Source organism: Pholcus phalangioides, unplaced genomic scaffold (genome assembly GCF_987345545.1).
Source record: "Pholcus phalangioides strain wild (caught in Gottingen) unplaced genomic scaffold, Ppha-v1.0 ptg000002l_1, whole genome shotgun sequence".
In the NCBI taxonomy this organism is placed as follows: Eukaryota; Metazoa; Arthropoda; class Arachnida; order Araneae; family Pholcidae; genus Pholcus; species Pholcus phalangioides.
Window position 1 is genome coordinate 4,182,212 of NW_028301595.1, and position 25,844 is coordinate 4,208,055.

The 25,844-nt window shown below is 36.6% G+C and overlaps 1 pseudogene; it reads left to right on the forward strand.

Moving 5' to 3' along the window:
* The first annotated feature begins 14,452 nt into the window (after positions 1 to 14,452).
* Positions 14,453 to 21,815, forward strand: LOC149089098 (cuticle protein 14 pseudogene; annotated as a pseudogene).
* The last annotated feature ends 4,029 nt before the right edge of the window (positions 21,816 to 25,844 follow it).

Sequence of the window (25,844 nt, forward strand, 5' to 3'; positions counted from 1 at the left end):
AAGGCATTTTTCAGGATTTTTCGGGCAACAACCGACTGGCATTCGAGAGAAGACCGTTTCGCATTCGCATCTCGAAGTTGGAAACCACAGAAAAACCAACTTCAGCCGATCACCAATGTGGTGACGGTGAGGTTCGAAACCAGGTCCTTGCGATGCGAGTGCGTGAATATGACCCTCGATCACCACAGCGGCTGACATCAAAGCCACGAGATGGAGACAATATTGATGTCACCTACCACAGCACAGCACTGTTCAGCACACATACGCTCGAAGGAAGGAATTCTCCATGGCTTCTACAGTGCAGTGGTAGTGCTCCACTGAGGGCTGTGGCTAGAGTACCATTAGAGAAATTAGTGAATTTTTTTTCTTCCAAAAATCATCATCCCTATATATAACAACTAAGTTCCTGCACATGTTGTATTAAATCCACATTCAAAATCCACAACACGCTTTAAAATAAAATAGAATGAAAAAGCTTTAAAATTTTGTTGATCAATCATAAGTCAGTGAAAATAAGAGGATTTTTGTATGAAATAAGAAAAATTTTCCCTTTATGATTGTCTACGGAAGACATCTAAGAACCAAGATTCCATTCGATACTTGTCAATGATTCTCTGGCTAATGATCAAACTATAATTTTATTCATGATAATAAATGCTTGATGATATTATAATTTATAACTTTCGCAAATGTAATGCATTATTCAATCGTCAATTAAACCATTATTTCGGAATTTTTCTCTAATATATAGTACATGCAATGTAATTATATTTTCCTCTAAGTAAAGAAAAGATTATCTCACCGTTAATTGAGGGAGAGATCTTCATACAATGTTGACAGATGCAGTCGACGCATTTAGTTCATTATATAGTCATTAATGAATTTTTTTTTTATTGCCGAGAGAAATACCTTTTATAGCGATAAATCGAGTGAATTTTAGTACTGAGTTTAAATTTTTTGTCAATATGTCCTCGTACAAATTGAAAAAAAGGTAATAAACGACACAATGATAATGAAGTAGGCCTACATAATAATAATAAGAGACTCAAGAAGTCCTTCCAAGAAACTATTTCTCGTGTTGTGTGCTTTTTTTGAGAAAAAAAAATCGCATCGAAAATATAGGTTTCGTATCTACTACAATGATGATTTGAAACTTTGGAAATACTGGGGAAGGAAGGAATTCCTTTAAAGCAGTGTTTCCCAAAGTGGGCAATATCGGCCCCTGGTGGGCGATGGAATGATCTAGGGGAGTGAGTTCGCTTGAGTCGAGGGGCGATGAGAGGAAAAACAATTCTGAAGAAGGAGGAGATGGAACAAAAAGTTTGTGGGAAACTATGCTTAGCAAGTAAAAGGCACAACATTTTCAGTCCACGGGCAAGATGTAGGGTGGCCAGATGTCCCGTTTTTCGCTATTTTTTCACAAACCTTTTTTGGGACAGGGCAATTCCCCCCCCCCCCCCCCAGTAATTTATGAATATAGTATTATGCAATGCAACTCACCGTTCATAGCATACGCCCTTCAATCACGTATATACGGGACGTCTGACAACCATGGTTCTCATCCCGACGAGAACTCGTTTTTGCATCTCTGCGTAGAATAGTGTGATAATATTTTCATTATACATTCTTGGTTTGCAATTTCAACTGTAATACCCATCAAATGAGATTTTTGAAAATTGGTTATTGATAATGATGCCCCAGTTTTTAACATGGATTTCCAAGGGGTTTTGCGTGAACCTAATCTGATCACCCTAGCCAGATACGTTGTAATTCTGCCGCTCACGGGCCCGGAACATGTATGTATATGTAAAATACACTGTAGTTTTTTCAATTTAATTAAGTTTATTTCCGCACATGAAAAAGATTTACAGAGCATCATAAAATTTCTGAATAGAATTATGATATTCAATTTTTCTTTTAAAGACTTCGAAAATTATTTATTTCAAAAATTCTGAAATTATTTTTTCATGAAGGTATTTCTCTAGAATTTCTGTAAATTCGGTAGGTATATCTATACCCTTTTAGATGCCTAATTTCCACCCAAAAACTGTTTTGGGTATTGGGTATCCCCCAAAAACTTTGACAAGCCTGTCGGATAACAAAATTAACAAAAAAAAAAGATAATCAAATTATCCTTTTTTTCCTCAATCGTCTCTTCAATGTTTTTTAGCCATTTTCTAAAAATGGTCGGCAGGCAAAAAACTAACCGAGGACCAAATGGGGCCCGCAGGCTATACGTTCAAGACCCCTGATGTAGGTCAGAAGCTCAAGTTGAATGAATGACACCTCGGTTATAGCAACAAAATTTCAGGGTCCGAATCGATGCCATTATAACCGAATTCAACTGTATACTATATTACAGTGCTTCTTAACCTTTTTTCCATCCCACAATACGACTTACCTTCCTGCACCCCCCTAGATAATCAGTTTTCTATGCATTATATTTTTTTCTATAATCAATTACATTAATTATCTATATTAATTTTTACTTAATACTTAATTCTTTTACTTATTATTTAATTCCTTTTCCAGCTACTATTAATACTTAATTTTAGCTCCTTTCTTGAAATAAATTTAAAAACTACACTAAAACATTTACTGTTTTTTTCTGCATTTTTTGAAATTTGTGGAAAAGTTGCAATAAATTGCTCTTCACTAATTGATTCCAGCCGATACAACAATATACACGGTGTCCTGTGAGTCCTAACTCAGCATCATCAAGAGTTCGTCGTAGAGGAAAATGTTCCAATTTTGTAAATGTTCAAAATGTGCTCAAAAATTACCCTGTACCAGTTTTGAAAGTGAAAATACAGTGTGTCATAAAGTAAAATATCTAAATTTTTATATAGAAACCTTGTGCTCAAAAGCAAAAATGGAAAGTTATTGCGCTGTCTCTTGAGGAAAACAAAAAAAAATTACGTTTCTTAGTGATATATTTGAATTCAAAAACCGGATAAAAGTTGGAAAAGAATAGCATAAACTAACAGACAATGCTTCTTCTCCGTATTTATGCTGTCCTTTCCCATTTTTGAATTCAAACGTCTCAACGAATATTGTACTTAGAAACGTGCAATTTTTTTGTGGGCCTCAACGAGACAGGGCAACAAATGTTTAATTGGGTGATTTTGGACAGAGCGTCCATATAAAATTTGAGATTTTTTTTAGATACACTGTATTTTCATTCTCAAAACTAGTACAGGGTGATATTTTAACGCATTTTGAGACGTTTTTAAATTAGAACCATTCCTTTACAAATGAACGGTTGATGGGATAAAAACCGAGTTAGGACTTACAGGACACCCTGTATATATGTTTGTTTGGAATATGACTAAATTTTCTGACCTTCTTCCTGGGTCATGCTCACAACAGTCTCAAATCTAAGTGCAACATGCTAACAACGCGAATAATGCAAATAAATCGTGGCACATTTTTGGTATCAATGGCGTTTTTTCTCAATTGAAATGGAAAACAAACACGAACGCTATTCGAAAAAGGAACTTTCGTAACGTGAATTTCATGTAATACATTTCCCTGAGTGTAAATTAAAGGATGAGGTTTCAAAATGTCTATAATTCATGTTTTTGTTCAAGGATTAAGAAATAAATATAATTGAAAAATTCATTTTTTGGCATCATTTCCATTTCCCTGAATAATCAGTCAACATGTTATAATTTTTTTTCTATCTCGTTCTCCTAAAAAGGTTCTCTCACACCCCGGCTGAAGCCCGGTTTCCTAGGAGCAGGTTTTTCTGAGCTGCGTGAACCGAGTAGGACTATTTCGCGTCGGCAGAAACGTGTAATTTTATCACGCTACGTGTTTGTGGTTTCCTAGCGGGATGCACCATCTCTGTTTCGTCGTCTGCGTATCCACGTATTTTTGCACAATGAAAGAGATAGACAGAAAGGAAAGGAAAGAAGACAATAAAAGTGAAGAGAACAGCCGCGAAATGCGCGCCGCACGACGCATTTGACTCCTCCAGAAACTGTCGGCCAATCACGCCCGACTTAAAGTGTTGGCGTGAGGCGTGTTGCGCTCTGTAGGAAAACAGTCGTAACGCTTTTCCCATTGGTGTGGAATGTGTATGGGATGCGCATATGTATTATTTTATTTCCCTTGCTATTTTATTTTGCTTGTATGCTTTACTATCTCTGAAATGTAGAATGTACATTTATATGGGATGCACATAGTAATACATATAAGCAAAATAAAATAGCAGCTTCCCTCCCCCCCCCCCCGTACATTCCATACACCTTCCACAATTGCCAAATATTTTAGACATAGTGATACATGCAAAAAAAAAAATAAATAAAACAGTACCTATGCCTGAAATGTTTGGAAATTTTGAAATATTTATGAAATGCACAAGGGGTATTATTTTATTTTGCTTGTATGCATTACTATCTTTGAAATTTATACAAAAAATCGACACACTTTTAAGACAAATAAAATTTTAATTGGTCGACTGGTCGAAGCGTTTCGGCTCTACAATGGAGAGGTGTCATCAGGACCTCGCGGTCGGAAATCATGCAAGTGAGTCGTTGAAGGGGTTATGTTTATGTTTGGTCGCCCGGAGAGTTCGCTTTTGTATTTGCTGAGGCCGAATGGTCTTTGGATGTGAATCGGGGCACCTCAACAAATACAAAGGCGAACTCTACGGACGACCAAACATAAACATCACCCCTTTAACGACTCATTTGTGTGATTTCCGACCACGAGGTCCTGATGACAGCTCTCCATTGTAGAGCCGAAACGCTTCGACCAGTCGACCAATTAAAATTTTATTTGTCTTAAAAGCGTGTCAATATTTTGTATAAATTAAAACCAAGCAAAGTTCTAATTTTTGGGATAATATCTTTGAAATGTGTTTGGAAATTGTGGAATGTATATGGGATTCACATATGTGCATGTGCTATTTCATTTTGGATTTTAAACATAGTGAAAATATGTTTCCTCGGTGATGGTTTTACACGGAATCCCGTATTAAGTGAGTGGACGGCGTGTCGCGCTGGGCGATTCAAGTTGCACGCTGCACAAAAAACCTGCTCCTAGGAAAAACCCGGCTCCAGAACCATTACTATGTATATAACATTAGCTCAGATTAGATTTCTTTCCATCAAAGTTCAATATCATCGATATAATTACAAAAAAAAAAAAAATTCATTTAAATAGTAAAAAACAGAAAGATCCGCAAGAAACAAGAAGAAACAAGTTTCGGAAGCAAAAAATGATCGAATTTCCTGTTTTAGGTAAGAAAAATGAAGAAAAGCAAAAAGGTGTGGTATTTCTTTATTTCTCTCCTTCAAACCATAGTTAACCTTCGTGTCAAAAGAAAGAAAAAAGGAAAGACGTGAAAATCAATGTTATCACTCGGGGAAAGAAAGAATGAAAAAGGAAAGAAAATATCCAATTCACTTTTATTATTATTATTTTTTAATGGAAGTTTCCCGATGAATAGAGGGATTCTTGTATTGGGCGTTTTCCCCTAGAAATAATAATAATATCTTCCTTTTCTATCTCTTATTCTTTTCCGTATGTGAATATATTTACATGGAAATTGTTCTATTTTTTTTTTTCTGACTCGATTTACATTGGAAGTAATTACATGTGAAAAAAAAAGATGCCGTTGACAGATTTTCTTCATTCAGACATATTTTTTGCCACTATTACTAATGACTTCGATACTTTTGAGCCAAGAGTAGGATGAAAACTATTATCACGTGTTTCTTTCTTCTCCTTTTTCTTGAAGCGCCAACTTCATGTAGAATCATGTGTATTACGTGATTCGAAATTCTGTTTATCATCTTTCTGTTTTGGGTATTGATTATAAGCAGAGCCGGATTATATATGCTCTTAAAATATCCAAATATGCTCTTAAAATATCCAAATATGCTCTTAAAATATCCAAATATGCTCTTAAAATATCCAAATATGCTCTTAAAATATCCAAATATTCACTTAAAAATGCCAAATATGCTCTTAAATTATCCAAACATGCTATTAAATTATCCAAATATTCACTTAAAAATGCTAAAATATACATTAACATGCCAAAATATACACTAAAGATGCCAAAATATGCACTAAAGATGCCAAAATATGCACTAAAGATGCCAAAATATGCACTAAAGATGCCAAAATATGCACTGAATGAACGCCAGGGTCTCTCTGCCACCGGACTTATCCCGTTGCCGAGATCTCTTCCAGCCCAATTTCGTGGACACTAAAGATGCCAAAATATGCACTTAAGATGCCAAAATATGCACTAAAGATGCCAAAATATGAACTTGAAATACCAAAATATGCAGTAAAATGCAAAAAATATGCACTAAACTGCAAAAATTTAAAAATATGCACTAAACTGCAAAAATTTAAAAATATGCACTAAACTGCAAAAATTTAAAAATATGCACTAAAAATGCCAAATATCAATTCATAAATATTTGACAATTTAATTTAATAATTAAATAAATTTTAATAATTTAATTAATATTTAATATTAATTAGTTACATTAAAAAACCCAAAATATGCATGAAAACCCAAAATGTTCATTAAAAAACCCAAAATATGCATAAAAACCCAAAATGTTCATTAAAAAACCTAAAATGTTCATTAAAAAACCTAAAATATGCACTAAAAAATCCTGAAGAGTTAAAGATTCCGAAATATGTACCAAAAAAAAAATGCATTAAAACATCACCATGCAAAAAAAAAAAGGAGATATGGTTTTGAAATGCATATTTTCTATTTCCTTAGTGCATATTCATTGACAAAAAAATATCCCACGTATGCATGCATATGCTAATAACTTCTGCATATTTTTTATTCAGGCATTTTGAATTTCTCGTTTGCTGCTCAGTAACGAAATACCAGTAAATATTTCATTGTCAAGATTTTCTACTTTTATATTTTAAAGCAACTGACCACTATTACTGAACCACACACATGCACGTCGTCCATATCCCTCTGCGGAACTTCCAACGAATTGCTAGATGTTGGAATGTTCGTGTTGTGAACCTAATACAAGGTTTGTTTCTCCGTAATTCTTGTTATGTGTAGTGCTGCCATCTGCCATCAATTTTCTAACTATTAGTGAAGATACGGCGACTGACTGTGTACAGAACATTTTTTATAAAACAGTGAAGTTTTTACAGAGCATGTATAGCTTTAATTACAATACCGTGTAAAACAAGGAAATCCAATGAATTTTTTGAAATTTTAAAAACTTTTTAAGATAATTTATGTTATATACTCTGGTTCACTAGAATATTGAGCAGACGATTTCAAATTGGTACGCTATCTTTAAGCCCTGTTAGACAAATAAAATACTTGGGCTGTATCCTCAACAAAAATCTATCTTTCTCTTCACACATTGATCATGTAATAAACAAATCTAATAGAAGTATGGGTATGCTCAATCGCATCACATTTCCACAGGCAAAACTTTCATTAAAGAACAAAATTATTCTTTTTAAATCCATAATAAGACCTACTCTACTCTATGCTTCGCCAGCTTGGGCGCATGCTTGTAAAACGAATATCAAAAAACTACAGACTATGCAGAACAAAATACTCAGAAGATTTGTTGGAGCCCTATGGTTTGTTCGTGGAATTAACATCAGACAAGACTTGGACATACCTCACATATTCACATACATTAAGAAATCAAACAATGATCAATTCGAGCGAATGTTTAGTTCCCAATTCGAACATCTGAGGGAAATTGTTGACTATGATGCTGACTGCTTAAGGAAATATAGGAGGCCCAAACAAATTGGGCGCCTTACATGGGAGAATTTGTAAAGATGCTTTCTTCTACAAATCTCATTGTATACATACTATTTTAACACATAAATTCTCTCATTCAATTGTATATACTCACATTACTTGCATACTATGTATCTATCCACTTTTGACATTTATTCGCATCTATTCGATTTGTATCTTCTCATTATTGAATTTTGCATATACACATATATTTCCCAATTGAACTTGCATATTGAACTTGGCCTGCATATGATGTACATTTGAAAAAGGTGTAAAAAAAAAAGAGCGAGAAGACTCTTTTTGAACTTTGGATTGTTTTGCTTACATAAAATTTGTCAATAGTAAATCCCCATTAATTTCTGATGCACTGAGTTGAAACAGAACTTTATTACCTGTATTGCATTTTTGATGTTACAGCTGGGGTTTTTGCGTCACGACTCCCATGTGATGTTTTTTCCCCCATTCCACTTGGAACAGATGTTGCTAGCTGCAGATTATGTGACCTGCTTCTGTGAACTGTGATGACATTTGCCTGCTTATAGCCAGATCATGAGTTTTAACCAATTTGACCAGTTCTTTTTACATACACTACACATTTATGCAAATACATATCTATCTACAAACATGGGCACATTTTCTTCTTCACAGCCCTTCTTGGCCAGTTTTTATGCCGGCAGTTGGCCATCGCGGGGTGGGAATCGGCTCAAAGTTCAATTCTGGTCTGGTCTAGTCTATAATGAAGTAAAGTTCAAGATTACTCGATTCTTGAGTACATTGGGCACTGTATGTTGCTATGTTTGTTTAATGAACTGAAAGTTTCAAGAAATACAAAATCTTACCTGAGATTTAGCAGTTTTCGTGAAACAAAAAATACATGAATTTTGACAAAAAAATTCAATTTTGTTTGTAAATATATTTGTACATCTGTAAAATATTAAATTCTGAACATATAGCTGAGATCCTAATTCATTGCACGGCTAATGCTATATGGAACGCTGTCGAAGAATATCTTGCTCATAATTTTTTGGGAAATTTAGTTTCGCGTGGAATAAAGTGACGAAAAACTGAATCTTCAAAAAATGTATTTGAAAAATGTTTGTTGCCTTTGAAGTCATCGTTCCAGATGATTTCAATCAGCCTTAACTTTGTTTTTGCTTGTCGTGTGTATGGCAATAAAAAAGGTTTGGATTCTGTGGAAAAAAAAACACTCACATAAATTTATAGAACTTTTTCAAAAAATTATTTATTTGAACGTAGTCAGTTACTTTGAGGAGATTTTATATCTTCTAACACGATCAAAAGGCCTCAAAGGCCCTAACGAATTTTGAAACACTTATCGAAATATAAATTGGTAACCAAGGCTGGTGACCAACTGTAAATGTTTTGTGAAAGCGCTTTGATAAAACTTGAAAAATACAACCAATAAACTGATTGGTTGCATTAGCTTGAATGTAACCGATCAGCTTATTCATCGTATTTTTCAAGTTTTACACAAGCACTTTTACAAAACTTTTATATTGTAATCCCGGCCCAAAGCTTTTTTACTTTGTCCCGGCCTAAGGCAAACTTTTTGAAATACTTCTGAAAAAAACATGGTGATTTAGGAAAAAAACATAAATCAAGAGAGTGCTGTTTATTTCACACAGAAAATTTTTTTTACGCTCTAGGACCTAAGAGCTGCATAGTGTATGTATTGTTGTGTTGTCTTTCATTTCTGTTTTGTAATTGTATGGTATCGTGTCTGTGTTGTGTTGTTAGAAAAACTATGGTAGTAAGGAAAACTATCTAGTAGAAAAATATTATATTATTACACCATTGATTTTATTTATTTTTTCGCCACAACCTTAGAGTATCTATTATAGGCATTAGCCATTAATACCTATCTGAAGTCGAAATTAAGATATCTTCAACCTTTTCGACTTACGGACACTGTTTTGGGAATCCTAACATACCCTCAATCTCAGTCCAAAGCATAACATGAATTCTTGAGTGCCACTTGATTAGGCTGGTATACAAGAATAGACCTGTCAAATAGAGCCTTGCGTGTACTAGATCAGTGTTCGTAAACCGCTTGAATTAAAAATGCTCGTAAAATTTTCATGATCTCATATTACACGCGTTAGTATCAACATAATGAGGAAGATGTTGACATGAATCGTAAAAATTACAGGATTCTCTGAAAAAACAACCCAAAGAATATGTAAAAAAATATATTACATAATTTATACCTCGAGTAATAATCAATAAACTTTTAATTAGAAAATAATGAACTATAAATTTTATCCAGTCTAATAGAACGCGTCCTTCCTACTGAATTGAATCCCAAAGAGATAATGAAAGAACTCCCCACCATAAAGCACACAAAAGCCTCAAAAGGAAACATAATTTCATTCTTCATCTTCCGGTGGAAGAATACGATAAGGTCATTGGATTATGGAAGCGAATCTCCAGAGGCATCAGAGCACCAAAAAACTGCAGGAAGGTTGTGTATAGTCCAAAATTGTTACACCTTATGTTCTTTATCTGCGACCCTCGGTATTGTTTGCCTTAAACTGCTATCAAGGACCAGGATTTCTCCATTGTGAACTTCGTATATATAAAGATGTTCTCTCGAGATGCCGCTCATCATCCATCATCTTCTCTGTATCAAGTCATCCACTCGGATATCCAGTCTCAGCATGAAGGTAAAATAATTTTATATGGCTATTCGTAGCATCCATCTAGTGTGTTAGCTTACCTTATATCCAAATTCATTTTAATTATTTATAAATGAAGAATTTTAAAATATTTCAACATAAGCGTGTATAATATTTATATGTCCCTGTTTATGACATAGTTTCTGTATACGTTCTGGATCCTATATTCTCAACCCATGGCCCGCCGTCAAAAAGTAGCCCTCGAAGTCATCTGATGTGGTCCATTATTTCAAACCTAATTTTGTAAAATGAACTAAGAGGTACTCTTCCAAGCATTTTTTAAACTGCAATCATACCTCTACGACAGACGGTTGATGAGAGAAAGGCCGCATTAGCACTCACGGGAAACCCTGTATTCCATATTTTGTGCCTGTTATGGTACTGAAAGATGCACTTTCTAGAAACATCAAGAAAGTTTAAAAAAGAAATTTGTAGGCCTTTGAATGGGTGGGTTTTTGGACCACGTATTTGGCATGTACATTCTGGATCATAGAGAGTTAAATTTTCATTTCTCAAATAAATTATTTCGTGGCTCAATAGTATCATCTTGAAAAATTGACTCCACGCGCGATGACATGAAAAAAAAAGGAATAAAAAAAACTTAAGCGATAAATTATGAATTCAAATGCACGATATAGCATTTTCCTGTCATTAAAAATGTCGAAAAACATTATTTAAAAAACAAAAAAGGATCATTTTTCCTTAATTTCCCGTGTTAATAATTCGGATCGAAACATACAATTAGATGCTTCCGATTCCCACCACGAGGACTCAAAAATATGCGCTTAAATTGTGTCATCGAGTCCAATTAAGGGTTTTTACGTCATCCTTAGCACGAGAAGAAGAATAAAGCGTATAAATTAAATTTTGCAAACAGCAATTTAGTGGATACGTGATGAGAATACGAGTTTAAGTAGTTTTCTGCTTACGGGGGGGGGGGGGGGGAAGGGAACAGAGTGGCACACCCAAGCGATACACGCAATTAGTTTCTTGAAAATTCTAACCGGGCACGTAATTCATGGAATTTAATAACTCTGTTAATAAGGCCTATGACTTCACCCGAGGTTGTTATAGGCGCGAGAATAAGATATAAATTTAATTGATTAAAAGATATATAACATTGAAAAACATAACTCACAAGGTTACCAAGGCCGCTGGCGTTTATTAGTAATACGTTTGTTGCGGATTAAATCGTTCTTTTGTGCATACGCAACACAAAGCGTTCACTCATGAACTGTCCGTATGCCATTCTTCCCGTTTATATCAAATTGTAAAGATGGTTTTTTTATGCTGAAAGCTATTTTTACCTGTTTTACCTGCGTATAACAGTACGATAAACCTGCCTATAACGATATTTTCTTTGGTCCCGGTGGAATTCCTATTTAATAGGAAATAGCACAAATGCTCAAACTGTATATAACGATAACCTGTCTATAACAATATTTTTTCTAGGACTCTAGATTATCGTTATAGACAGATTTTACTGTACATACAACATTAACCCTACTTCATGGATATTTCTAGAAGTTGCTTTTAACCGTTATGACTATGAATTCAGCCTCGTAGATCATAAGCATCCCTCACTGCCTGCCCTATGGCTGACAGTATATTCTAGATCCCAACTTCGAAGCGCGAGTCGATCTCCCCGTTAAAAAGTCTCACCGCAGAGAGCAACAGGCCTGAAACGTTACGATTATTCATTCATTACACTTCCCTCACTGCGAGTTGAGAAAAAAGCCATAGTTTAAAAAAATTGATTGCAGATGGCAGCACTACACATAACTAACATTACACAGAAACAAACTTCGCGGAAGGTTCACTATACATACACATTCCAACATGTACCAATTCGTTAGAAGCTCCACAGAGGAATATGGACGAGGTGCATGTCTGGTTTAGTGATATTAGTAGTAGTATCATCTGGAACGATCATCAGAGCGATTGATTATGGTAATACGACATACCCTATGTCCCTAAAAATTTCTAAACGTTGTAGAAAAAAAACTAACAAGGCTTCTGAGTTTTTCTCTGGTTCCCCAATTCTCCAGACTTGAATCCAATCGAGCAAATCTGAGTCATTTTGGTCATCATCGCTCTCTTTTCAGAGCAGTGTTCTTCAACCTCTTGTCCGCGGACCCCGGTGAAGGGCAGTGGGAGTTTTCTACCTGTCCACAAAAATCTTCGCCCAATCTACGCAACCACTACATAATTATCTTAGTTGCTTAATGTTTTTTTAATAGTTAAGCACACGTATTGAAAGCCGGAGAAAAAAAAAATCATTTTAAAAAATCTAAATCAGATTGCACTGCTAAAACAGGGCCTCAAAGAAGACGTACAGGGCCTCAAAAATCGCACATAATATGAATGTGTGGAAGTGACATTACTTTCCAAATATATAATTGCTTTCTTTGTGATTCAAGCTACAGTAAGAAAAATGCTAAAACAATGCTAGGTAACCTGGAATTCCTTTATAACGAAATTTTGTTTTAACGAAGTGATTCCTTTGGTCTCTTGGCGTTCGTTATAACGGGATTTGACTGTATTTCTGTTTTTGCCGTTAGCCAGTCCGCAAATTATTTTTCCAAAAATTATCAATGAAATTTATTGCTCTTTTGCTGGTCCACAAATTATTCCTAAAAATTTTTTTTTGCGGTCCAGGAATTTTTTTTTTTAGCTCGCAAATTATTTCTTACATTCATTTTTTTCCCAGTTCGGGTTTTTTTTGTACACATTTTTGTCCCGAAAATCCTTTCTATTTATCAATTTTTTGCTGGACTGCAAATTATTTTTCTTATTTCTTAATTTTTGACAGTTGTGCAATTATTTCTCCCATTTCCGCCGTGGTTCAATTATTTTTACTGTCCGCAGATGTAAAACGTTTGAAAAAAAACTGATTTTGAGAGTTTCCTGCAGATACAAAATCTCCAGTATCTATGAAAGGAATGCAGACTACTTGGGTCTAGATCAAGCATCTCCAACCCATTTCTCTCGAGCACCATGGTGCTCCCTGAAGAACCCAGAGTGCTCGATACTTTGGTGCTCGCGAGCACTTGATCAACTTTCTAATTGAACACCTTGTACAAATTATATTCAAGTATTGAAATCATCCTGATTTCATGCATTCGTATGTCAAACGTGCCGTCAGGGTGCTCTTCTTTTGATGATAGGAGCGCAGGCAGTGCTCGCGACTAGAAAAAGGTTGAAGACATCTGATCCAGATGAATTTAACAACCTTCCGGCATCTATCTTACTGTATATAACTTGCATATGACTTAACGGTTCAGTACATGCGGGAATACCGTGTCCTGAGTGTATGTGCGACCATAGCGAATTTATGTCGTCAGAGTTATACGTAATTCATGTTCCACTGGTGTTGCAATCTGTCTTCCATATTTCGAAGTGAAAATGGCAGATGCCTAAGTTTTCGTGTTACGATAGTAACGTAATGAAGGTCTGCCTGGTTCCTGTGGAGAAACTTTTTTTCAAATGGGAGACCGGCTCGCATTCACCTTTGGAAGTTAGAAACCCGCAGAAAATAAACATCCGCCGAACACCACTGTGCAGCCAACGGGGGTTCGAACCTGGATGCTCGCGATGAGAGCCCATTACGACGCCCCCACCACCGCACAGCAGCAGTTAGAATGTAGTTAGTTTGGTTGGGCTTTGTGGCGGATGCGATGAGAGAATGTGTTGGGTTTCTACGCCTAATGGGGTGCACTGGGCCTCCGTGGGAGGTTTGACTCCTTTCCTACATGTTCCCTGTACGTTATAGGTTCCTGTTGGAATGTTAACGTGGGAGTGTGTGTGGTTCTCAGCAGTCAGTATACGATATAAATCAACACTTATTTTTATATGAAGTGCAGTGTACATTTATTTTGTGCCCATTCTGAATTACACTGTTAACGTGCAATGGAAATTTTTCCGGTTAATGTTCATGTATGTTACATGGTTGGACATTTATAAAGGAATATATTTTTTTGTTTGTCTACAGGCTTTCTTATTTGTATCATTTATGGCCGTTGCCAGCGCTGGTTTGATTGCTCGACCGATTCATGTCCAAACTGGAGTCAGTTCAAGATACCAAAGCCAAGATGTAAGAATGCATCTCTCACGTAACGTTTGGATTAATTCTGTATGATTAGGCTAAACATATATGTATATATTCAAATTGGTATTTGAATGTTTTCGTGAAATCTATTTATATCCACTGTGATTTGTAGCAACCCTGCATTTCCCGCCAATTGGCGATCTTTCAGAAATGTTAGCCTATAATGTTTGGAGGATTTTTTTTTTTCATAGCTGGAGAATTGCGATATCCCAGATATTTTCTTATTTAAAATCCTTATTTATATATCTCGTGCTTTTCTACTAATACAAATAAAGTCGACGTTCGTTATAACGGCATCTGGTTATAGCGACTAATGGGATGAGTCCCAAAGGTTTTCATAGAGCGACTATTATATATGTTTTGCTTTCAATATAACATCCGCTTCCGACGGGACAGGGGGGGGAGTCGTTATATTGAGCATCGACGGTATTTGTATTTGTAGAAAAGCACGAAAAATAGGGATTTTAAATACGAGAAAATACGGGACATCATATAATTGCAACTATGAAAAAAAAAATCCTCCAAACATGGAGAAAATTATTAACTGTGGCTGGAATTGCTAAAAGTTTGCCCATTGTCGGGAAATATAGGACTACCAAAAAATCGCAGTGAATATAAATAGATTTCACGAAAAACATTCACATGCACATGCTATAATTGGCAAAATGCCCAAACGAGGGGGGCGGTCTGAAAAAAAAAATGTCCTCAAAAAATATGAATGTCCTATCTCGAAAAAGAAACATAATTACGATGAATATAGATTAGATGCATATTTTTATTCATAGTCATATTATCATGATACAATTTATTAGTTATGAAATAATCTTCACCCCTTAATTCCAGTGAATAATAAAACCAAATATACTCCACTCTCGTTATAACGACCCCACGTTAGAGCGACTATTCCATTACAACGACCAGTCGGATGAGTCCCAATAACGGCTTTCTTAAATTGTTTGTAATATATGATCTTAAATACCTTTTAGATATATTAATTCAAATTAGGTGATTACAATGGGCAAAATATTATATTTTAAAAATTAATTTATGAACTTTGCTCGATACAAATTATTAAATCGTAATGAAAATTTCAATAATCAGCTAAAATGACATAATACGTCATATCATTTGTCACTCTAAAGTTTGACACTAGATGACAGCTTTTGCTTTTACGTGAAACAAAAACAGGATCTTCGTAGTCACTTTTCAATCAGCGCATGAAATTGTAATAATATAGGTAAGTGTCCGAGGATGATGTCACCCTCTGCTATCCATACTAAAGTTTTTAACAGCTGGCTGATGCGAATATATATTTTGGAAAGAGAGAAAATTCAACTGCCCCTGCGGGGAATCAAACCCACGTCTTTTCACTAGGTCTAGGATGTTCAACCGGAAAGTGAAAGGACGTGGTTTCGATTCCTCACAGGGGTAGTTGAATTTTCTCTCTTTCCAAAATATATCTTTGCATCAGCTACCTGTTAAAAACTTTTGTATAGATCAGTGGTACTTTTAACAAGACTAACACAAGAGGTTGTCTTCGGTGGCATTTTACCTGAATTTAACTTCCACGTTTACTTGTGGAAGACGTTAATTTTATTCCAAATTGTCACTGGGACTTGAAATTCTTCCCAATTTAACCGCCCAACCAGAGGGCCCTTTCAGTTGCCGTTGAGACCGGCTTTAGCCTCATGCCCGGCGTTAAACTTTCAAATTAGATTATGTACGTGAAACATGATCGGTATTTAGAGAGAAACGATGTCACTCTCCGCTTTTCATACGAAGTACGAAAGCCTAGATAACCAAGCGGAGATCGAGATGTTGTTCGGAAAGAAAATTCACATTCCTCTGTGGGGAATCGAACCACCAATCTCTCACTGTCCTCTGTAGTTCAATGGTTAGAACACTCGCCCGGACAGTGAGAGATTGGTAGTTCGATTCCCCACAAAGGAATGTGAATTTTCTTTCCGAACAACATCTTGATCTCCGCTTGGTTATCCAGGCTTTCGTACTTCGTATGATCGGTATTGGCGAGCTATAAGCATTAAAAAAATTGTTGTTGCTATGTATACACTTGCTTCAGGGGCCAGGCGCATTGGCATCAAAATTCTTTTGGTTGGACGCATTCTTAAAGGTAAACGCACACTTCTCTATCATATTTTAAGAACAAAAATGCCTTTCATGCCTATCCATGAATATGCACGTCTGTTTCGTACCTACGCTTTTATTGCGCATTTATAGTAAAGACATAGCTTTCTCGCGTATTTCTGTGGAAATGCGGTACATTTCTAACGGAACGAAAACCCTCTATTTGTGGAAGGTACGTCTTATGCGTGTTTCTGGGCGGGGGGGGGGGAATCAGTGATACGGATACTTCTACGCATCTTGAATGAATATGTATTCTTATTCTTCTATTTCTAATGGAACTTAATGAAGCATTTCAAGCTTTGGGGGATACAGTACGCGTTCTTTCTACGCTAACCAATTAATATGAACGCCTTATTAAACATTTCCAGGAGAAACTCAAGGTTTTCAACCATGTGCGGGTATACGGGGGGGTCATGGAACGCCCCCCCCCCTCAGCGTCGAAGGTAAAGCCGACGGATATAATGTATTTGCGTAAATATGAATTGACATGAATCATCATTATCATGCCCCCCCCCCCCAACAATCATCGTGCCCCCTAGACTTTCAAATCTATCTCCGCCTATGTTTTCACATTATTTTTTAGGGGTACGCAAGACTCTCTTTGAGGTTCCCAGACATACCCGTCATTTAGGATGTCATCCGTCATCCCCCTCCCCCAAGGGTGTTAAAAAAGACTTTGATCAACTTTTGATCCAGTTTTATCAATTCTCCTGATGATGCTAACCACTAGTGTTGGTTAAACGTTCAGAACTTAAAACTCAAACGGACGAGGGTCTTCGAACCCGAACATTCAATTTCCATTAGTTAAATATTTTGATAAAAGATGGCGCTGCAATCTTAAAAAATATGGTCGCGATTTATACAGTATATAGAGCTCCCAGATCCGAAAACTGAGAAAGGCGGAAGCCTATGCGTGCATCTTCATTAAACTCACTTTTTCCAATTTATCCAACAGATGGAACCACAATACTGACTAATAAAACCGCCACGGCTATATTTTTTCCAACTAAAACACAACCACGCCAAAAAAAAAGCAAAAAACCAGAAAAAATTCTAGGAATTTCCACGTCTACTTGTCAATACGTGTGGAAAAAGCAAACGCTGATATCAAAGAAGAGATATATGTTACAGAGTTCGAAAAGAAAAACAGAGGTTTTTTTTTTGCCCAGAAGAAAAATAAACCTAAAAAGGAGGACAACGGGGAGAATTTTCCGTACTGTATAAGGACGCTCAAAATGATATGAAAAAGGAGGACGTGTAGTAACCCTATTCATATGACTTCACACTTCGGTATGCAACACGGTATAAGACGTGTTGCGGTAAATGGCGGAGATCTTGAAAATATGAAACTTTAGATTTCATCAGTTTTTGCTCTATCTGTTGCGAATATTTGCAACTAATTTTCAAATTCTATCTCATTGAAAATTTAAAGTTTTTTTCCCCCAGCATAATTCAGCTAATAGGGCATTTCTATTATTTGGCTTTTTTTTTTTTTTTTAATTAAGTTTTCAAACGCATCTACCATTTTTAAGGCAACACGTATTTTCCAAAAAGCTATTTTACGCCAATATTTCATTTATTAAAAAACTCTATTTAGAATAAAAATTATTCCAGTCTTCATAGAACTTCTTTAACCATAGTTATGACGTCATTCTAATTTTATTAGAATTAACAATAACTAACAAAATAACTAATGACTTGATACTGTCATCTGTCGACATACTAATGAACTAAAAACCAACAGTGCATAGTCACACTAATAGATGGCAGCAAAATGTAAAGATTTGTATGTGAAGTGACCATACGTCCTGCATTTGCCGGCAGGTCCCGTTGGTTTTTGTTTTTCTGGATGTCCCGATTTTTTTGCAAAAATGTCCCGGTTTTTCACGTATTTTCAACGAAGCCAACTTGACTTTTATTCTTGAAATCAGCGATTAAAATTATCTTCCCAACTCAGAAATTTTCATTTTCATTTCATTTCATTCCGTGCACCGCCCAGGCTCTATCGACCATTGCCAATTTTAGCCATTGCCCGGATGAGGGGCTGGGCAACTCAGAAATTACATTGTGATAATTAAGACAACAAATAAGGACATTTATTTTACATATTTGTCATGGTTTTTTTTAATTCACAGCTATTTCAAGTGGCGCTTGAAACTCGATTGGCGAATTTTGTGTGATTATAGCACGAATTGGCGACTTCGCTTACTTTTGGCATCATTTTTGGAAATTATTGGCGATGTCCCGTATTTTCCCGTATTTCGAAGGCAAATTTCGCATATTTTACTTGCTCCTATTCTCAGTGCTTTGAAGTGGTTTTTTTTATGGATGCAGAATATCTACTAAACTTCTGGGAAGAAATTCATTCATTCATTCAAACCGAGCATAACTCTGATCTGTCTGTCGCCTTGTCTCAATGGGCAATTTACTACCGATTGAGTTGTGCCAGAAGTATATGTGTGTGTGTACTTAACAGTCTGAGTGCGTATCTAGTGTCGTGTTTTTGAATTTTCAGTGCTGCCATCTGTAAGTGAAGTGTAATGATTACATATTTGTCTCGTTGTAGGCCTGTTGCTCTTTGTTTGCGAGACTTTTTAATGGGGGGGGGGCGTTCGGCTAGCATTTGCGTCTCTAAGTTGGGAAGCTTAGAAAGTCAACTTGCTCACGAGTATGGCACCGGTTACATGGAACCATGCACGCGATGTTAGTCTCTCACTATGATCACTCGACCACCATAGCGGATATTCTGGGAAGCCGCAGGCTATCTCTCGCTAGGGCAAGGACTGTGGGTCACAAAAATTTGAGAAACACTAAATTCTTCCATCAACTAATAGCTATCGACAGGTAGGATTGTTTCTTCAATCTAAATATGAGGGTTCGTCGTCGTGTTTCGCGCCTGGTCCTGGATGGGTTGTTCCTTCCGGTCTTTCCATCATGGCTCACACAAAAAAATTAAAAATAAATAAAATAAATAATGGCTCGCACCTGCCACAGAGAAGTTTGTAAAAAATTTAATGTGAAAATATGAGGCGTTTAAACGGGAATATGGTGCCAAAATTGTGAATCACATTCCAGCCGTGACGCCCATAAAACAAGTGCCATCTAAATTCCTCGATGAAATTCTGAAATAAACGGGACATTCTAAAGGATTCTCATGGCGGTCAAAATTTGTCAACCCTCGGTTTACGAACGTCTTGCTTCACCAACAATAAAAAATGATTCGGTTTACGAACTACTCTTGGTTTACGAACACGCAAAACGGCCTAGATCTCGAAGGAAACATATTTCAAAAGTCTGAGATCACATTCTTGTGGTTGAATTAAAATATTTCATAGGACTAAAGTTCCAGCCACGAAATACGACTCCTCTCATTCAGCTCATGGATCAGCAGGTCATTTCAAACTTTACGAAGCTCTGTAGAAGAGATAAAAAAACTTTCTCACAAAGATGTTTTACAATAATCTCCGATATACAGGGTGTCCTGTAAGTGCTAATGCGGCCTTTATCTCATTAACCCTCCGTCGTAGAGGTATGATTCAAATTTTAAAAAATGCTCAAAAAGCATTCAAAAATTACCCTACTCCAGTTTAGACAGAAAGAATACAGTATGTGACAAAATAAAAAAGCCTAAGTGGGAAGCCTTGAAATAAAAAGAGCCTAAATTTTTAAAAGGTCCCTTTGTCTTCTAACTCCCAATTAGAAAGTTGTTGTCCTGTCTCTTCTATAACCAACAGAAAAAATTTCAAGTTTCTCAGTGCAATATTTGTTGAGATATTCGAATTATAAAATCTGAGAGAAAAGTTGAGAACGGACAGCATAAAAATGAGGGGAAAGGAGCGTTTTCCGTTAGTTTATGATGTTCTTTCCCACATTTTCTCCGATTTTTGAATTCGGAAGTCTCAACGAATATTGGACATGAGTAGTACATTGATTTGTTTTTCTCCTCAGGAGAGGCCGAGGGAACGGAGTTTTGGAGGCGGGGGAACCGCATAAAAATTTAGATTTTTTTTATTTTGTGACACACCGTGTTTTCTTTCTCAAAGCTGGTACAGGATAAGTTTTGAATGCCTTTTGAGAATTTTTAAATTGAAACTATACCTTTACGACGGACGGTTGATAATTGAGGAGATAAAGGCCGCATTAACACTTACAGGGCACCCTGTATACCAGTTGTTGTTCAGAAAGGTTTGAGCAGAACGCGCTGGCCCGCCTTCTAAAAAAAAAGTTTTGCACGCCCTGCAGTATATTCGCAATCCGAAGAAAGCCTGCGCGATAATTTAAATCACGCACAGGGCCCTGTTACAGTTCCGGGACTTTGCCAGGGTCAGGCCCTCTAGTTCCGGCCATAGACCCCCCCCCCCCACCGTCCCCTGAGGGTCACAGGGCCGGAACTAGAGGGGGACAACTGCCCTGAGCGACAGATTTTAGAGATTAATAAAAACCACTGCTATAATTTTACAGTAAAGAGGGCATGAAAATTCATGTTTGCCCTAAATATTTTGCTCAAAAATCCTATTTACAACCCTAGCTTGGAAGCTAGACTTGGGATTCAGAGAACTGACGGGGGATAGATCTCTATAAAGGGTTGTTGTGTATGCTTCTCCAGATTTTAAAACATTAATGTTATACTGTAGGTAACATTTTCCGTACTTTCTATTTATAAAAGGATTTCGGCCATTACACGTTCGGCTACGCTGAAGACCACGCAACTGGAGGCTCGTTCCGACAAGAGAGCAGCGACGGCCACGGACAAGTCGCTGGATCGTACGGCCTACACGATGCCGACGGAAGGATGCGGATCGTGACCTACGTCGCCGACGAAAACGGTTTCAGAGCCGACGTCAAAACCAACGAACCAGGAGTGGAACACCAGGACCCAGCTTCGGTTACGATCAACAAGGCGCCGTTGATCGTCGCGTTGGCACCGAAACCGGCGCCGACTCACTACGTACCGGTGTACGCGTCCTCGCCGATCTACTCGGCACCGCCTGTGCACCATTACGCACACGACGTACACCACCAGCACCACCATCATCATCCTCACCATGTGCCGACGGTTAAGCATTCAGCCAAGAAATCAGCCTATGGATACGTATATTGAAAAAAAAATTAATACTCTACTCTTTCTAAATTTAAATTACTTTTAAATTTGTCTAAATATGAAATATGTTGAAATTTATCAATTTTTCTTTATCAAATGTGGAAAAAAATTAGAAATACTTGCGACGTCTTCATCATTATCAATGTGTTTTCAATATTTTCAAATAATTTGTTAACTTTATTGGCAATTCATGGAAATACTATACGTACACCATGTGATCAAAAGTACCCGGACGAGAGTAAGATGATCTCACATATCCCCCTTTACAGAATATTACCCAGTATATAATAACAAAAATACAATAATAATTTGGTTTGTTTTCTCATTCAAGCTCACGTTGACACTGAAATTTCTCCAGTGACCCCCAAGAGCTCCTTCAATAGGTGAATCTGTTGACCCCTGATTAACAACTGTGTTAGAAGAAGTTGCAGTTGGTTCTGCCCTCTGATCTCCACTTTGAAAAATTCTCGCCACAGAGAGCGTGAGGCCTACAACGGTACAATTATTCAATCACTGCACTTCGCTCATAGTTAGAAAAATTTATGGCAGATGGCAGCATACACATAACAAGAATTGCACAGTAACAAACTTCACTTTAGGTTCACAACACGTACACGAACATTCCGGGTTGTACCAATTCGTTAGAAATTCCTCAGGGGAATGTGGACGAGGTGTATGTGTGGTTCAATAGTAGTAGTCAGTTCTGCGAGGCATTTAGGAGGTGCGTTCTTCGTCGCAGGCAAACGGCGGATTTTCCATGTGTTTTCAAACTTTTCAACACATACCCCCCCCCCCAGGGCCGTCTTAAGAGCATCATTGGCCCCAGGCCAACTGATTTTTCTGAGGCCCTACCTGGCGAATTCTTGAAAATTTGAACCGGTTCTCATTTTTGTGAGGCTCCTCTTTTCTTGAGGCCCCCGGGCCGTGCCCGAGTGGGCCCATGCGTTAAGACGGCACTGAATCCCCCCTTTTGACCATATACAGTCAGTACCGCTTATAACGTTCCCACTTACAACGTTTTCCGGCTTAGTACGACTCATTTCCGTGGTCCTAACTATAACAAATTGTCATTAAGATTTCCCGTTTAAGGCGTTTTCTCCCTTACAACGTTTTTTCATGGCGGTTTTCTGGAAAACGTTATAAGCGGGATTCACTGTATTCTTCTCGTGGCTCGCCTGTCGTTTTCAAAGGACCCCCTTACTAACATTCAAGAGCCAAATCCCCATCTACTTATTTAATCGAATTTAATCAAAACCAAATTCATAATGAGCAAAAATTTTATAAATAAGATCGATCTCTTGGGATGGAGGAGCTTCCCGATTGAGGTCAATGGTGCTGTATCTGGTTAGTTAGCAAAAAATATATGGGAGCCCGAAATTACGAGGGCTCTGGGCAAACGCCCTAATAGCCGAAATCTGGCCCAGCCGCGAACCAGACATACCAACATCGTTTCAAACCAATTCTTATCCTTTTTCATGACGTCACGGTTAAGACTTAATTTTATATGTTGACCGCCCGGAAACTTTTGATCATATAGTCGTATATTATAGTGTATTATACAGGCTGTCGCAAACTGTTCCCACGGTGGATATCTCTGCAACCGTCGACTATAGAAACGTACTTTCACTTACAAAAAGTTTTCAAATTACGTGCAATTACTTAAAATCTCTAAATTCGCTCGAGAGGTCGTATACATGAAAAAATATATAAATTGGTTTTTCACACGGTTGCCGTGTGCCGAAAGTTCCACTATTTCAGATATAGATCTGAATTAAGAATTTGCAAAAATATTCTGAAAAATTATTTGCAAAAAAATCATGATTTTAAACGCAATATTTGTCAAGATATTCAATGCAGTCGAATCTCGTTATAGCGAACTCCAAGAGACCGGGGAAATCACTTCGTTAAATTTGAATTCCGTTATAAAGTAATTCCATGTTTTTGCGTTGTTCTTATGTAAACATTTTCTGAAGGATTATAAAAGCGTTCGTTAAAACGGGGCTCGACTGTATATAAAACTACTATGTTTCGGCAACTTACCACATTATGGGCAGGTCTTATTGACTCAAATCTGTCATTTTTAGGGACTGTATACAAATTAGAACGAAACGCAACCGTTTTATTTATTTTTGTACTCATAGTGAATAAGAACATTACATTTTGACAATTACAGAAGTTTTACAACCAACAATTATTTTACGTTTCGCAATTTGTGAACCGCACCCTCAATCATTGATAAGAAATACTGAAAATGTTAAAGTCAAATATCTCGACAAGTAATTAATTTAAAAATACGCAATTTCTTGCACTAAGTTCTCAGGACGGCGTTTACATTTTATCAGTTGGAAGTTTCAGCGCACAGTGTCTACATAAAATGCTGATTATAGTATTTTGTAGGTGTACGATTCCTTGGGAAATTTAAGGCATTTTGAGCAACCGCACGTCATTTGAAAACTTTTTGTATACAGTCCCTAAAAATGGCAATTTTTGAGCAATGAAAACTTGTCAACACAGTTATAAATTGCCAGTACATAGGGATTTTATATATTCAATATGTCGATAGATATTGCATTTAAAAATATGATTTCTTTTGCAAATTCTTTTCAGAGTGGGATCTAAATTTCAATAATTGGAACTTTTAGCACACGGGGACTGTATAAAAATTTTATTCCTTATTCTGATGTATACGAACCCCCCCCCCCCACTCAAACAAATGTTTTGATAATTAAATAATTGCACGTCATCTGAAAACATTTTGTAGTTGAATCTATAGTCAACGGTTGCAGTACTATCCTCTGTGTAACCGTTGACTTCAGAAACACACTTTCAACGGTTGCAGAGATATCCGAAGCATGTTTCTAAAGTATATCCGCGTGTGTTTCTGAAGTCAAAGATTTCAGAGATATCCGCTGTGCAAACAATGTGGGACAGACTGTAGTGTATATACATGCGTGAAGAAATCCTTATGAATATTATTCGCGAAAAACCTGTGTAAAAATTTCTGTTACCTCATTCTTATGATAATACTAAGAAGAAATTATGTACATATAATGTAGCATGTTATTGTTTTCTGTGCATTATCATTGTCTTTTTTGAAATTGTTACCGTCGTGTTTGTTCTGAATATAAATACTTTCAACAAAGGAAGAGTTACAATTAGCGAATATTATTTTGTGTCTCGTGTTGTATGTCTAATAATATTCATTATCCAGACAATTCAGTCACGAGTTTGTGTAAGCTTAAAATTGTACACAATTCAATTCATGATGAAATACTCGTGAGCGTATACCTTTCTATTATAGAAGTGCGAATTTACCCACAATTCCTTTCATCTGTAGATTTACGGTCGGATTTATAATTTGTTGAATATTTATTATTCTCAGAGAATATATATATTTGGGTTTTTCCCCCTCTCTCTCTCTCTTGTTTACATCCTATCTTTATAGGAGTGTTTTTTCCCCTTGCCATCATCTTGATTTTATTTGGTCTTAATTCGTGACGGAACATCACGTGCGTGCTATGCAATGACAAAAACAAGAAAAGCATTGAATACGTTGACGTCTTCGTGAAGTGACTGGCCATCTCGTACGCTTCCCAGACACTGGCAGATTCGACTTCTGACCGACCAGTTGCCGGCAAGTTTAAGCACACAGTGCAAATTGGCAAATCATGCAAATTGACGATCATGTCTGTGATTTTTATTTGCCGAACTTCGCTTGAAAGGACGATGCAGTCTTTATAAAAGACACGGGGCTCGGTGAAAAAAATAATAGCACAGGCCAGGGGCAACGTGACAATTTTGGGTCTTTAAAATTATTTGTGGGCCCTTCAGCCTAGATATTATATATTTTGTTGGGGAGAGGGAATCTCCTCCCAAGAATGCATACATACATTAATACAAAATGTACAGAAATGCTGAAAAATACTCATAAAAATAATTATAAACACAAAATTAATGAAAAAATTTCGAATTGATGAATATTCAGAATTTGAAGAAAGTTTAAAATAAATTATACATAATTCCAAAAAA